Source organism: Halichoerus grypus, chromosome 4 (assembly GCF_964656455.1).
Source record: "Halichoerus grypus chromosome 4, mHalGry1.hap1.1, whole genome shotgun sequence".
In the NCBI taxonomy this organism is placed as follows: Eukaryota; Metazoa; Chordata; class Mammalia; order Carnivora; family Phocidae; genus Halichoerus; species Halichoerus grypus.
In genome coordinates, this window is record NC_135715.1 from 149,339,556 (window position 1) to 149,346,529 (window position 6,974).

General features: G+C 33.4%; 1 non-coding gene across 1 annotated transcript; it reads right to left on the reverse strand.

Moving 5' to 3' along the window:
* Positions 1-5,768: 5,768 nt before the first annotated feature.
* Positions 5,769-5,869, reverse strand: LOC118553073 (U6 spliceosomal RNA). Its single transcript, XR_004925816.1, has one exon. It is a non-coding gene; the product is annotated as a U6 spliceosomal RNA (small nuclear RNA).
* Between the last annotated feature and the right edge of the window lie 1,105 nt (positions 5,870-6,974).

Here is a 6,974-nt window from a genome sequence, read left to right on the forward strand (position 1 = left end):
AGTTTCTATACCCTTCTAAAATGCAGTAGTCATAATAAGCATATGAAAAGAATAAGATATACAAATCTAGATAAAGGCAACCTTGTGAAGTTTGTTTTTTGAACCTTTCTACTTCCTTTTTCTGTGGCTATTCAGTCTCCAGAGAGCCTTAATCTCCACTCACCAACCTCAACCTCTAAATACATAATTGTACACAACTCGGAGCATGATAGTTTTGGAGAATATGTAAAAGTGGTTCCATTTGGAGTTAGTGCAAATTATCTCCATTATTTGGTTTGGAAAGCTCGAAGAAAATGATATGGGATGTGAAAAATAATGAACAGGTTTATACATGTCTACACTAGAAGCAGTATTCAATCATGCTTTCTCTCTTCCCCTTGTCTCTTTTTTCTATTCATCTTTTATTTTCTCTTCTTATTATGCCTTTAAAAAGGTAATTTTAACCGGGCGCCTGGGTGGCTCAGTCGTTAAGCGTCTGCCTTCGGCTCAGGTCATGATCCCAGGGTCCTGGGATCGAGTCCCACATTGGGCTCCCTGTTCGGCGGGAAGCCTGCTTCTCCCTCTCCCACTCGCCCTGCTTGTGTTCCTGCTCTTGCTATCTCTCTGTCTGTCAAATAAATAAATAAATAAATAAAAATCTTTAAAAAAAAGGTAATTTTAAGGTAAAATGCAACAATTAGATGTGATATCAGGAAGACATATGTGATGATGCATTCATTTAAGGTTCTTTTAAAATCCATGTTTTAAGATGTCTTATTTACTTATACAAGAATCACAATAAATTCCATTTTAGAACTTGAAAATTAAAATTCAGAGAAGTTCATTGGTCTGAAGATTCATGATAATAGGGAAATTCAGGTGCTCTAGTTGGTGAAAACAAATATAACTAAATGGTAATAATGGAGGATCTCAAATATTATAAGCAGCAGATGTGGTACTCATTATACTTACAATTTTCACTAAATGTTAAAGGAAATAGCATTTTATTCTAAAATAAAGGCATATTTTTATGAAGTATGTCCTAGTTCTCCTATTTCCCAAGAGACTATTTATTATCCAGTAAACCATTATCTTAGGAGTTGTTTAACACCTAGATAAGGCCTAAAGTTTCCAATGTCCTTTGGGTTTAAGAAATTCAGTGTTTAATACATTAATTTCCAGTGACAAGAAATCAACAAATACCTATTTGTTAACAGTATTTTTTCAATATTATTTCAACTTTAAATGGAGTGCATATAGATTTTGATAAAATATGCCAAAAAAGTACGAATTTTTAGAGCTGTAAAGTGCCCTAACACAAAATACACATGACAAAGCAAGTCTGTGAGTGCAGAAGCCATTTTGATTCTCTCAGGAATATGTTCCCAGGATCAGACCATCGACTGAGGGCTTTTTTCCATGACTGTGATGAGACTCAGCTGGGCCTCTAACAATCCCCTCCGGGGAGCTGGCAAGTCCAAAGGACATTGCTGCAACTGGTTTCCCTGCCCCCACCTTCCCTCTGCTGCCCTCAGTGAGACTGACTGTCTGGGAAGACAAAAGTGTTCAGACAGAGAATTCATTCGACATCAAGTCGAAAGCAGTGCCAAAACCCACTTTATTTAATGTAGGCAGTGACTTTCCACCCACAGCTTCCATCTCTCTTAAGTGTTCCAGTCCTGCCGCCTCATGAACAATCTTTTCCTGTGGACAACTGCCAGTTACTTGATTATTATATTTTTCTTTCTAACTTTGAACTGAATTATCTTTCATTGGTTGAAAATCTTTCAGAAATATCCCCCAATTAAAGTTAACTCGTTCTTTTAGTCTTTCCCTTTACTTATGGAAAACTTAAAGATATGAGGCTAGCTAGCACTAAAATGAAATTCGAGCTAGAAAAGAAAAAAATTGAATATATTTTATTGACACGGGGAAGAAACTGATTGATGTAGGGAAAGTGGTCAATATTTGATATTATCTATTATTTCTTTTCAACATAGACCTCAACCTCTGATACCATACCTTTTTTTTTTTAACTTTTTGGATAATTGCATTTAATTTATTTTCATATTCATTAGTATAGCTACACAGAGTCTGCTTTTCTCCAATCTAATTTTATCTTAGAATTCTTCATTATAGCTTATAGAAGCTACAACATGTAGAAGGTACTAAATGTGACTTTATATATATAATTCAATATGGCTATGTTGGTCAGAATAGAATGAGAAAGTTTAAGCAAACTCATTAAAATCCTGTTACACTGATATTTCTACCAAGTAAATATGATAATAAAGGATAAGAGAATGGTAATGAGAGGCTTCAAACACTAGATATAATTATCAAATCAAGAGAAAACACATAAATGTTCTTGAATTCTCATCCTCCTTGAAAAAGTGTAATAAAAATTAGAGATGCCTGGGTGGCCCAGTCAGCTAAGCGTCTGCCTTCAACTCAGGTCATGATCCCAAGGGTCCTGGGATCGAGCCCCGCATCAGGCTCCGTGCTCAGTGGGGAGTCTGTTTCTCCCTCTGCGTGCTGCTTCCCCTGATTGTTTGCTCTCTCTGACAAATAAATAAAATATTTAAAAAACAAAAAAGAAAAAGTGTAATAAAAATCAATCACTAGGTCTAGTTTGCCTAGACCAACTGGTTTTCTATACAAAGTAAATTCCAAATTTTTAAGCTATATTTCATTAGGAAAGTATTTGAGGCTCAAATCTCATGAGGAATCAGTACACCGTTGGTTTCTTTGGATGTGTATGTAAACAGTGATCCATATATAAAATATCCAATGAGTACAAGACAATATAAACATGTCCTATCTTTCACATAAAAGAATTATTGAGTATGTATATTTATATGTAACATTGTGTAAATTTAAGGTGTACAACATGTTAATTTGATACATTTACATAGCACTGCCATAATACGATTGCCATTGTAGCAATATTTAGCACCTCTATCATATTATATAATTATCCTTTCTTTTTAGTGTTTGGTAAATTTTTTTAGTGGAAAAAGTCAAGAGACAATTCTACAATAGTGAAGGGCATGCTTTTTTGGAATAAACAATATTTTTCAAAAAAATCCTCTTTGGCTGTCATATCCTAATGACACACACCATTTCTAGTTCCCGTATAAATGCTCCCATTTCATTTGAGGACAGGTGCCATCTGAGGTCAAGAATAGGGTGGTCAGAACACGTATTACACATTGGCAGTGTTAGACATGACTTCTGGATAAAAGAATGAGAAGTTAATATATTTCCATTCATAGTGTCAGTTAAAAACTCAGTCTTTGGTGGTGATGATGAGTGGGTGGGGAGGGCCTTGTATAGTTTTCTTTCTCTTGCTGTGTTTTTTAAGAATGTTTCAAAAATATATACACTGTGCCAAAATAAACCACATAGTTTTTAATAAAATTATTGGAGAATTTTATAAATTTGAATGGTGCTCTCTATTTTGTTTTTTTTTCTATTTTGATATACAAAATCTGCAAAGGAAAAAAAAAGTTATAGCTTTCTATAGGTAACTGAGGCATTAAAATATTAGTGGTAATAGTTGTGGTAATAATAATTATATTATATTATATTATATTATATTATATTTGGCAAGGGAAGCATGTATGGAAGTTCTAAACAAATTGCACTTAAAAAAATAAAAAATAAATAAATAAATAAATAAAAATAAAAAAAAATAAACAAATTGCACTTGCCACAGTAGCAGATCTCTGTCCATTTGGGAGGTGACAGCAAGATATATTTTCATTAAAATCCAAGACTTCTTTCCACCTTCTCTAGAGCATCTGTTGACAAAATCCATCAAAACTTTAAGGAAGAGCACAAGTTATAAATCTCCTGTTTAACAAATTAAAGGATTTTTGAGGTAATATTGTCACTTTTATCCCCTCTTTTTCTTAGCTCATGAATTTTAATTTGAGATAACTAGTTTAATCTCAACAGATACTACACAGAGAATATTTAGCTCATGATGCAACTTGAGGAAAACTGTCGTTCTATACATTCATTTGTGTAACAGAAATCCCAGGACGGTAATTTCCTGGAAGGCAGAGCCATAGTCTTTTATCCCAATTCAAAATAGTAAAGATTGTATTAGTTGTCTATTGCTGTTGTAACGAAATGCTACACACCTAGGGGCTTAAAACAACACACATTTGTTATCTTACAATTCTGGAGATCAGGAGTCCAAAATGAGTCTCATAAGCTAAAATCAAGGAGTTGGCAGGGCTGTATTCTTTTCCGGAGGCTCTAGAGGAGAGTGTTTCCTTGCCCTCTCCAGCTTCTAGAGGCCGCCACATTACTTGATTTGTGGCTTCCTTCCATTTTCAAAGTCAGCGATGGCTGGTTGAATCTTTTTCACATCATATTACTCTAACGCTTCTGCCTTGCTATTCCACAGTTAAGAAACCTTGTGATTACCTTGAGCCCAGGCAGATCATCTGGGATAATCATACTACTTTAAAGCCCCCTGATTAGCCACCTGAATTCCATCTGCTTCTTTAATTTCTTTTGCATTGGAATTTAACTTATTCACAGGTTCTTGGAATTAGACTATCACATCTTTGGTGGGTCGTTTTGCTACCTGGCTATTCTTTATGCATTTGTGAAATTGAGCATCTTAAGGAGGTGATTTTCTATATGAAACATGTGGTTACTAATATATTTCCATGAACTTTCCCAGCAATTAAAACCATCTGCCTCTTTTCCTAAGGCCATATTCTTGTTATATAGAGCATTTTCTTTCTTTGGAGAAAAAAATATTTCAAAAAAATTTATTTTCCTTAAATGAGTTACTTGCTAGGAATATACTCAGGCATACAAATTAAAAACTTTGTAGAAAAAGTTATGAAATTTCCATATTTTAAAAATGGTGTGTGTCTCAGCAATAGTTTCAAGGGAGTAATTCTTTAATAATGACTGATTTGTAAAGAATCCTTCAAATCAACAGTTCTTTAAAAATTTGTCTTATTGGAGTATTTTCTTTTATGCATTAAGAGGCTACTTTACTTGGTTAATTGTATGCAACCTTGTTTTTTTTTAATATAGGAAATAGCGAATTTAACATATAAACAATTGTGTGTTTATTATTTTATATCTCTAAAGGTGTTGTACATACTTTACCTACCCTCCATCCCAGAAAATCATTTATTTGTTTTCTGTCATTATAGGTGAATTTGCATTTATAAAGTTTCATAAAAGTAGAGTCATATATTACATACTTTAAGTTTGGTTTCTTGCAATGAGCATAATTATTTTCATATGTATCAAGACTGGTGACTGACTCCTTAGTTCATTGCTTTTTATAACTGAGTAGTATTCCATTGTATACCAGATTCTACAATTTGTTATCCATTGACCTGTTGTTAGAGATAGGGATTGTTTCCAGTTTAGAGTTATTGCAAATAACATTCGTGAGCAAGTATGGATATATGCTTTCCTTTGTATTGAGTGAATAGCTAGAAATGAAATGACTGGGTCACATGGTAGAAGTGTATTTAACTTCCTAAGGAACTGAAAACTGTTTTTCAAAGCAGTTGTATCGTTTTGCATTTGTGCTAGCCCTGCAGAAGGGTTTCAGTTCTTATATAGCCTCATCAGCATTCTAATTTTAGACTTACTAAAGGGTGTGCAGTGTTACCTAATTGTTCTAATTTATATTTCTCCAGTGACTAATGATGTTACCATTTTTTCATGTACTTCTTACCATACACACATATACACACACACATATATTTTTTGATAGTCTATTGAAATCTTTTGTTCAATTTTTTTTTAATATGGAACACTTCACAAATTTGTCATCCTTCTGCAGAAACCATGCTAATCTACTCTGTATTGTTCCAATTTTAGTATATGCCCCGCCAAAGCAAACACTCTTTTTTTTTTTAATTGGGTTGTTTGTTGTTTCATTATTCAGTTTTGAGAGTTCTCTATGTATTCTGAATACAAGTTCTCTATTAGATGTGTGGTTTGCAAATGTTTTCTCCCCATGTTTGGTTTCTCTTTTCTAACGATTTTGTTCAAAGAGACAAAGTGCTTAATTTTGATGATGTTCCATATATCAGCTATTTCTTTGATATATTATATATTGTGATTTTGGTGTTATATCTAAGAAAACTTTACCCAAAATCAAAAAGATTTTCTCTCACATTTTCTTCTAGTGGTTTTATGGTTTTTGGTGCTTCCTTTACGTCTATGAACTACCTTGACTTTATTTTTGTACATAGAGAAAAGTATGGATCAAGATGTTTTTTTAAATAAATGGATACTCAATTATTCCAGCACAATGTAAGAATTCTATTTTTTTCTCCATGGAATTGACTTTGTATCTTTTTTGGATATCAATTGACCATATATGTATATGTCTACTTCTGTAATTTCTATTATGTTCTGTCAGTCTATTTGTTTATCCTTACACTATGATCGCACTATATTGACTACTGTAATTTATAATAAGTCCTAAAGTCAGATAGTCCTAATCATCCAACTTTATTCTTCTTTTTCAAGTTGTTTTTCTTTATTCTGGGTGATTTGCATTTTTTTTTTTTAAGATTTATTTATTTTAGAGAGAAAGAGAGCGCGCATGCATGTACAAGTGGGAGGAGGAGCAGAGGAAGAAAGAGGATCTCAAGCAGACTCCACGCTGGACACGCAGCTTGACCTGGGGCTCAATCTCACGGCTCTGACATCATGACCCTGATATTGTGACCTGAGTGGAAATCGAAAGTCCATCGCTTAACCAACTGCCGCCTGGGTGATTTGTATTTCTATATGAACCTTAGAATGAGCTTGACAATTTCTACCAAAAAAAAAAAAAAATCCTGCTAGGATTTTGACTGAGACTGCATAAAATTTATAGTCCAATTTGACATCTTAACATTATTTTGTGTTCCATTTCATAAATGAGGTATATCTCTCCATTTATTTAAATTTCCTTTGAAATCTTTCATCAGAGTTTTAAAATATTCAGTGTATAG